This window comes from Kogia breviceps, chromosome 2 (genome assembly GCF_026419965.1).
Source record: "Kogia breviceps isolate mKogBre1 chromosome 2, mKogBre1 haplotype 1, whole genome shotgun sequence".
Taxonomy (NCBI): domain Eukaryota; kingdom Metazoa; phylum Chordata; class Mammalia; order Artiodactyla; family Physeteridae; genus Kogia; species Kogia breviceps.
Window position 1 is genome coordinate 97,205,617 of NC_081311.1, and position 9,052 is coordinate 97,214,668.

Sequence of the window (9,052 nt, forward strand, 5' to 3'; positions counted from 1 at the left end):
GGATTTTTGCCATTTTCTAAATAATCCATGTGAATAAATGAAGGTAGTGGCTACCAGCCAGAACCTGATAAGTTCTACACCTTATTTCCTAGCATGTCATTTTTACTGGTTCTTTATTTTACAACCGAAGATCTCTCCTCCTCCCATGCTTTCTTACCCTATCTTTCCCAGGGTAGTGTTGTCATAGTAATTTTAACAACCACCAGGTCAACTTATTTCCCTAAAAAAGTTTTGAAAGTGGGCCACTTTCAGAGACTTGAGTTTAGGGAAGCAACTGCTGCCCCCCAACCCTCTACCTAGCTGCTTTACTACAGTGAAAACTGTGAGAAGTCTGACTCTTCACCAACTGATTTCATGCAGTTTATCAAACTACCTTCCTATATTATTGTCTGGGTCTTTACTTCATAGTTAATTTTCCTTTCTTGAAGACAGGAGTGTTGTTTCATTCATCTTTAGAGACCACCTACATTTAGAACTTTCCATTCATTCACTGATTCTTTCAAACTAGTATCTATGAATCCATGATGATGTGACAGGTAATTGGCTATATGCTGGCAATATAAAGTTAAATTAGCCAAAGTTCCCTCTGTCAACATGCTCACACTTTTGGAGGAAGTCAAAGATGTCTCCCTTCCCATTAGACTTCCCATGCCAGCACAGTGGCTGGAGTTATGTAGGCCCTCCATAAATGTTTGACACCCTGTTTTGAGACGACTTCTCTGACAACAGTGGAGAGAATAGAGGTGAGATGATCAATCAGGTGGTGTTGCAGTGCTTCCGTAGGGACATTATGAAGATCATGGGGCTGGAACAGACTGAGTTTCAGTATATTTTCTGAGAAAGAATTAACGGAACTGGGTGACCAGTTGGATGAGGAAGTTAAGAGAGAGGAAGGAGTAGAGGATGCTTCTGAAGTTTCCAGCTTGAGACGCGCCCTATAGAATACAGGAAGAGAAGAAAGTTTGGAGGGCAGTGGTGGAGAGGAGGAAGGGGAAAGGGAAAATGAGCTTAGCGGGAACGTTTAGTTTGAGAAGAAAGTACATATAATAGATGGCCCACAAATACCTCTTGAATGAGTGAAGGTAGGGATGGATTGCTGCTGGAATGTCAACGGAAAGATGGGGAAGATGGGCTAAATGGGGCGAATGCTTTTTCTGTATAAAATTCTGAGTCTGTGATGCCAGTTGCCCAGTATTTTTGGCAGCCGGAGCAGGTAAAGGAGGAAGAAGAACATGTGGCACAGGACCCGGGTCCTAAGCATGTATAGAATTTGGTTGTGGAATATGGCATAACAGAGGCGTAAGGTGGGTTTAACCTCCTGTCTGCAAAGGAGTAGAGACATTGGAAGTTTTTGAGGGCAGTTGCTTGAGTAATAGGGAAGATAAGGAAATGTGGAAACAGATCGTAAGGTCCTTAAGTAAGAGCCTGAAGTTTAGGCGTAATGTATGACACTATAGGCTCTTGAGAAGGTCAGTGGGGATGACCCAAGTTATGCTTTTGGAGGACTTTTTTGTCAGCAATGTTCAGGAGGAATTGGATACGGGAGAGAATTGAGACTGGCTGGTGGCTGTTTTGCTAGTCCAGAAATAAAGTGATGGGATTTCATGGTGCTTGTTTCATGACCCCATGTGGTCTCGTTGCTTGGTACACCTTCCCCTCCTTCCCTGCCTCCACTTAGTTTTACCCCCCAGTCAGTTACCTTCTCATCATCCTTCAAGACTCTGCTTCAGTGCAGCCCCTCTCTGGAGAGCTCCCCCAAACCCCTGTGGGCTGAGCTGCTCACTCCCTCCTCGGGACTGCCTGTGTATTGTGTTTTTACTGATGCTCCCGGATAGTAATGTGTTCTCTGGAATATCTTTCCTTCTAGTACCCTGTGAGCTACTTAAAGACAGAGATACTATCCTTCAGTTCCAGAACTCTGCCTAGCACATAGTAGGCACTCAGTGAATTGAATTAAATTATGTTGGGTAAATTAATGACAGGGAAAATGGAAAGAAAAGTATGGATCAAGGGTAAATTTGGAGGATAAAACTGGAGAGATTTACTGATTAATCAAAAGAAGAACTGTCACCTATAGAGTTGATGTATTCTTTGAGGCTAGAGCGGGAGTGGTGATCTGTAATGGGAGTAATAAATTCAGTCTGGAACACACTTACTGCCATATACAGTAAGTCCTCTGCATACTGACCTCCAAGTTGTGAACTTTCCAAGATGCGGACGTGAATTTGCATGTCCAGTCACGCAAGTTAGTTCACGTGTCTGGCATACGTTGTCATGTGTGTGCATCCGCTACAAGTGGTTGTGCTTTTGTGTACTTTACTGTACAGCACTGTATAGAGTACAGCAGTACAGTATCTTTATTTCAAGCCCAGGGTGTCCAGAAGCAAGCGTAAAAGCAGCGGTGATGTAGCTGGTACCGCGAAGAAGCGCCAAGCAATAAGGATGGAAACAAAAGTGAAAATAGAGAGTGGAGCAAGGCAAAAAGATGCTAGACATCGCTCGTTCTTATAACATGAATTGTTTAACCATCGGCACGGTTCTAAAGAACAAGGACAAGATCGTGGAACATCTGAAGTCTGCTGTGCCGATGATGTCAACAATAATATCGAAGAAGCGTGGGAAAGTGAGGGAGGAGGTGAAGAAACTTCTCAGTGTGCGGATGCAGGATCAACATCAGTGCTGAGTCCCGCTCAGCTTAGTGCTGATTCAAGAGAAAGCTAAAAGCCTTTATGAAGACTTGAAAAAGAAACATGGCAAAGAATCAGAGGGTGCATCTTTTAATGCCAACCATGGCTGGTTTCATTAGTTCAAGGCTAGAGCCAACCTTCACAAGGTGAAAGTAAGTGGGAGGGAACGAGTGTAGGTACCGTAGCTGCCCGGGAATTTCCTGAAACACTTCGAGAAATTATTAATGAAGGCACGTACTTACCTGAGCAGGTTTTTAATGTGGATGAGACAGGACTGTACTGGAAGAGGATGCCAGACCAAAGTTAACGTCAGTAAGGAGGAAAAGTTGATGCCAGGCTATAAAGCAGCAAAGGATAGGCCCACTCTGTTGTTTGGTGGCCATGCTTCGGCGATATGAAGCTGAAGCCTCTCTTAGTTTATCATTCAGAGAACCCAAGAGCCCTTGAACACATAGCCAAGGGCTCTCTTCCTCTTGTGTGGAAGAGTAACCCCAAAGCCTGGGTTACACAGACCATTTTCCAGAACTGCTTTTTCCACCACTTTATCCTGGAGGTAGAGAAGTATTGCTTGGAGAAGGACGTCCCGAATTCAACGGTCTTTTGCTGCTCGACAACGTTCGGGGCCATGTCCCGAACGGATGGATGGATGACTTTCATCCCAACGTCAAAGGAGGGCATCTGCCACCGAATACTACGTCGCTCACCCAACCTATGGACCGGGGGTCACAGCGACTTTCAAGAAACATTATTTATGTCATACTTTTTGTCAGGCAGTAAAGGCGAGTGACAAAACAGGAACAACCTTGCAACGATTTCGGAGGTATTGCTGCTCATCCAGAAGGCCATAAAAAACACTGACTTTTCTTGGCGTGAGGTTATGGCCATCACCATGAATAGGGTTTGGAAGAACCTTTGCCTGCAGTTTATTCACGATTTTTGTGGATTTGAGAAGGTGGGTGAGGAGTCCAGAGAGGTCTTCAGCAGCTTTAGTGACCCTTAGCCAGAAGCTGGAGCTAGATCTGCAAGAGGACGACTTCATTGAACTCCTTGCTGTGCAACACGGGGAGCTTGCTAATGAAGACCTGATGGAATTGGAGGCCCAGAGAAAGGATGAAGAGAGACAAGAGGAAGAAGGAGTAACTGAAGAACCAAAGAGACTCACGACACAGGAAGTGGCAAGGGGATTTTCTTTATTTGAGGAATCACTGTGAGTTCTTGACGCACAGGACCTGAACGTAGAACGGTACATGAAGGATGCAGCAGCCGTTCAGAATGCAATCCAGTGCTACCGTGTCATCTGACGAGAATAAAAAGCTACCACCAGACATCACTGGATCGTTCTTTCAAGAGCGTAGATAGAATTGAATCCAGCAAGGAACCAGAACCTGTGCCATCAGTGTCAGGTGTGAGTGACATTGCAGCTTGCCCTCCGTCTCCTATTGCTGACGACCCTTCAGCTCTACCATCTCCACATCCTCTCCTCCTCCTTTCAGTAACTCTTCCTGCCTGTTCACGCGATGCCAGCCCTGGATGCCAGCTGTTGTGCTGTACTACTGTAGTTTTCAAGGACCTGTGCTGTAAGATGAACAGTGTTTTCTTTATTCTTTGCGTTTGTTTTCTAAGTATTATTTGTGTGAAAAGTGTTATAAACCTATCACAGTACAGTACTATAGAGCCGACTGTGTTAGTTGGGTACCTAGGCCAACTTTGTCGGACTTAAGAACAAATTGGACTTACAAATGTGCTCTCGGAATGGAACTCATTTGTATGTAAGGGACTTACTATATGTATAAGTATGTAATATATAATGTATAAATATATTAAAATAACATAATATACAGTACACGTAAATATGAATAACTAATATATAACATATAAATTACATATATAATGCTGTCTATGTATATATTACGTATATTTAGTATATATAATATTTTATAGTTTCCAAACTAAATGTTTTGATTTTAAGAGAAAAATTAAGTTTAGTTGTTAAAGGCTCAGGTTTGAAGTAAAACAGATATAAGCTTCAATTCCAGCTCTGCCATTTATTGGCTATGTTACTTTTGGCAAATACTTATTTGGTTTTAGCCTCAATTTCTTTATCTGTAGAAGGGATATAGCAATAATTGTCCCATGGAGTTGTGTGAGAATTCAATGAGTTTATAAATGTTATGCACATTTATGTTGATGCTTAGCTTTTATTAAATGACAACTTTCGTTATTATTCATGCACATGGAGAAGAATTAAAAGGGAGTTCAGAAGGAACAGGGAGAGCCAGTTAAAACCAATAACTGTGAGGAAGCCTTGGAGCTGAGGACTGGAATTTCTACTAAAGTGAGAAGATAAGGGACAAGGGAAATGGATCTCTCACACATTCATGTAATCATTTTTGAGTAAGTTTAATTAAACTGCACCTATCAAAGCATCTGGTGGAAGAATTTCCGCATTTTACACTGGAAATATGGGTTGAAATCCTAACTACATTCATGTGACTAATTGGGAAGAATATACTCAAGCCAGGGTCACCTTTTTCCATCAAAGGAAAGAGAATGCATTAGCCCTGGGTAGAGAGTTATGACTATTGACATGAGATTTTCTTGAAGTCCCACATGGAAAACTGATGCTGCTTATCCATTTTTAGAGTATAGGGGAAAATATGGTTATTGAAAGCCCAAAGGAGCATATCTTCATATACCTTAATTGACCATTATACTGAAAATATGAAATTTATGAATAGCTGGCTTGATTCTCCAGCCTGTGACAGAGAACAATCTGCTGCAGACTTACAAAGGTTTCCTTGCTTGGGTTTATGTATAAAGACGTGCAGAGACTCACTCACCCTATTTGCCAGAATGTCTGACTTGTTTTCTAAATGCGGATCCTGGGGGCCCAGTCTGGGATGGACAAGGCAGAGGTATTGTGTCGAGAAGGATTCATGGAATGCCAGGGCTGGAAGGAATGTTGGGGTACCAGCTTCTCAGAGTAGAGGCTCAGAGGGGAGCTGTGAAGGCCTTCCTCTTAGGAGAAGATGCAACTGTGTCCCCTTTGGCACAAACATCAGGCTTGATTATTGCAGAAACATTTGATTATATATTCTTATGTAATCCACACACCTTGGAAGGAGGCAGTGAAACAGGGATCACACACCTGGTTTTAGACGAGGAGAACAATTCTACTGAGACAAAGGGGCCCAGTGCTCTTGGCGTCACAAAGGAAGAACCCAGCCCAATATCGGTGGGGTCTCCACATCCTGTCCTGTGAGGCCTCAGCCTGACCTCAGCCTGCACTTCAGGTCAAACATTTTTTTTAAGGCAAAAAGAAACAAGAAGGTACGTTTTCTTTAGATAATTTAATAAAGCAATCTATTTGTCCTTTAAGTTATTTCTTAATCACTAACTATGAAAAATATGAACTGGGAAATACCAAAATACTGATGATGGCTCAGTGGCCAGTCTGACTCAGGATTCAGGCACAAATCCAAATGGAAATCATTTTTTTCCTTTGAATTATGATATTTATTGTTAATCGTATCTGTCACGTAGGCACTAACTGCTCATCTCTGTCAAGTACACACTGGATATATTTTGTATGAGATATTTATTAATGGTATTAATAAATTGCATGTTTTACATCAAGTATTCATTAATGGTATTAGGACATTTATAATTAGCCACTGAGTGAGCCTCAAACTTGAATTATTCAACCTATGATTTTACCAAAATGTCTCATATGTTGGACTGGTATAGTTTAAGATACATCTTGAGATTATTTTCATATTAATTGAATAATTTTTTCAGCCTGTAGCTGGTTTGATTAAGGATCTCAGGCTCATCGGGGTGCAAACATTGCAGAGTTTGACTTTTTAAACTCTTACCCTGTCCTGTCAGATCCCTGTATCTGCTGTGTTGTGAGGTCCCTTAAAAATATTTCAGTTTGATTCTATAACTTTTCATCTTTAGTTATTTAAAAATCTAGGGTTTCCCTGGTGGCGCAGTGGTTGAGAGTCCGCCTGCTGATGAAGGGGACGTGGGTTCGTGCTCCGGTCCGGGAAGATCCCATGTGTGGCTGGGCCCGTGAGCCATGGCCGCTGAGCCTGTGTGTCTGGAGCCTGTGCTCCGCAACGGGAGAGGCCACGACAGTGAGAGGCCCGCGTACCGCAAAAAAAAAAAAAAAAAAAAAATCTAGCTATTGAATATGTCAACCTCTTATTCAATTCAAATCTCTCACCTCCCTCTAAAGCAGTCTAGGTGTTCCTCTCCAGAGATTTGAAGAGGAGGAATGAGGCCTTTGTCTGCTACGTTCTCTTCCCTCCTCTTTCTTGTGCTTGTTCCTTGGGTATTACAGTGAGGAGAAGGAAGAGGAAGAAAATGTAGAGTCATTTACTTTCTTGATTTTCCATGGTGAGTTGGTTCTCCTTTTGTTGCTGCTGCTGTTACTTGGAAGTGCTTTCTTCTTAGGCAAACAATCACATATTGGCAATGGGGAGGTTACTCTACCTATTTTTCTATTCACCATCCCTTATCTAATTCCTTACCACAATGCCAGCACAGGGGGAGGCAAACTGCCCCAGCAGTTTCCATGGACAAGGAACTCCCTAAGGAGTTCCCATAGGCATTGGTGGTCCTTCTGTGATGCACCCGTATCTTCCAGTTGACCCCTAGGTGGCAGCCTCTGAGTATCTTCCTGTCATGCGCATGCCCCATTCATTGTCCCATTCAGTAAACCTCTCCAGAACATCTACAGCATCAATCTCATCTACGTTTTGTGGACCCTTTAGTCCCTGCATTGGTTTATATTCCATCAATTTTCTTAGATAAGGCATTGCAATGGAGCTAAAGGTGCTAGAAAAGGATACATGGTTATTTATTTTCCCTTGCCTTGCCCTACACCCCTGCCCCCACCCCTCTTTCTTTAAATCTTCTCTGCTCAACTTAATATGAACAAGTCTTATACTTAGTGCTGCATTATCATGGGCTTATTTTTGTAAGTAGCTGGCTATGAATTCACAAGCATGAGACTTCCTGAGGCAACAGGACAGGTATAGACAAAGGAAGGCCTGAGCTATGAGCATATTGTTTTAGCTCAGTGCCGATCTAGGTGGCTGTATTGGCATTGTTTTGCCCCTTTGTTTGGGGAAATTCAATGCAATAAGAATGCCTCTTTATTCTCCTCCACCTTTTCACTTGGTTTGCCTTATGTCTATGTGAGAAGGAAAATCAACTGGCATTCTCAATACTTACAAAGTCTTTGAGTCAGGCTGTGTAAACTTGGGGCAAGATACTTAAATTTTTGTGTTTTGTTTCCTTATCTGTAAAATGAAGATGAGGTTAGTAGCTACCTTGTAGTGTTGTTGAGAGAATGAAATGAGTAAATACAGGTGAAGTGCTTGGAACGGTCCTATCAATAAATGCTGTGTGATGTCAATAAGGTGTTCCTCTGCCTTGTTATTTTGTGTCTGTAAAGAAAGCCTTATGCAGGCTGGAAGTAGCCAGAGAGCTCATCAAAAATATGCTTACTGTACTCTGAACTCTTGATGCCAAGGGCACATGCTCTATTTGTCTTCCAGCATGCAGTGTGGTGTTTGGCCCATGGTCAGTACTCAGTAGGAAATGCTTGAATGAATGAACATGCTCTCAGTCCTGCTTTAATCCTTGGCATGCCCTCTTCGCAGTACAGCTCAGACACCTTGAGCAGGGGAAGAATGAAGCCTCCTAGAGGTATAGGATTTAAACCATAAAGCACCGAGGACCTGTTTCGTTAGATCACCTCTCCACAGGCCTCCCAGTTACTTAGAAAGCTTCAAAGAATTTTGTTGTTGAGAACCTACTCCCATGTGTTTCTACTCAAAGCAATGTCAGCACTGCAGATCTTTTTACTTGCTGTCAAGGCTACAATAGGGTCATTGAATAATGAGCAGATTAATCACAACTTCAGATGCTGCTTGTAACTCATAACTTATAGATTGACAGGTTCATCATCCTGAAGTCATAATTTTCCATAGGGTATGGGTCTTTTCTATAATAAACTATTCTTTTTTCTTTAAACATGAAGGTTCTCAATAAAAGAAATACAATCTCTTTTTTTTCAGTAGAGTGCACTGCAGTTCTTTATACCTATTCAGCTAAAAAATATATATGTTTTAAGAAGTCACAGAGAGAGATTGATTCACGCACATACACACACAAAGGGAAATATGGGCTAAATCTGTAGACTTAACTCACTGCTTTTAGTTCATAAAGTAACTTATGACCACAAAGTAACCCAGAAGTGTGCAGTTTACCCTTCAGTCATTATGGTTGTGAGTTTAAAGTTTTTAGTCCACAGTCTGCTCCTAAACCAATGTCTGAGAAAATGCAGCCATAAT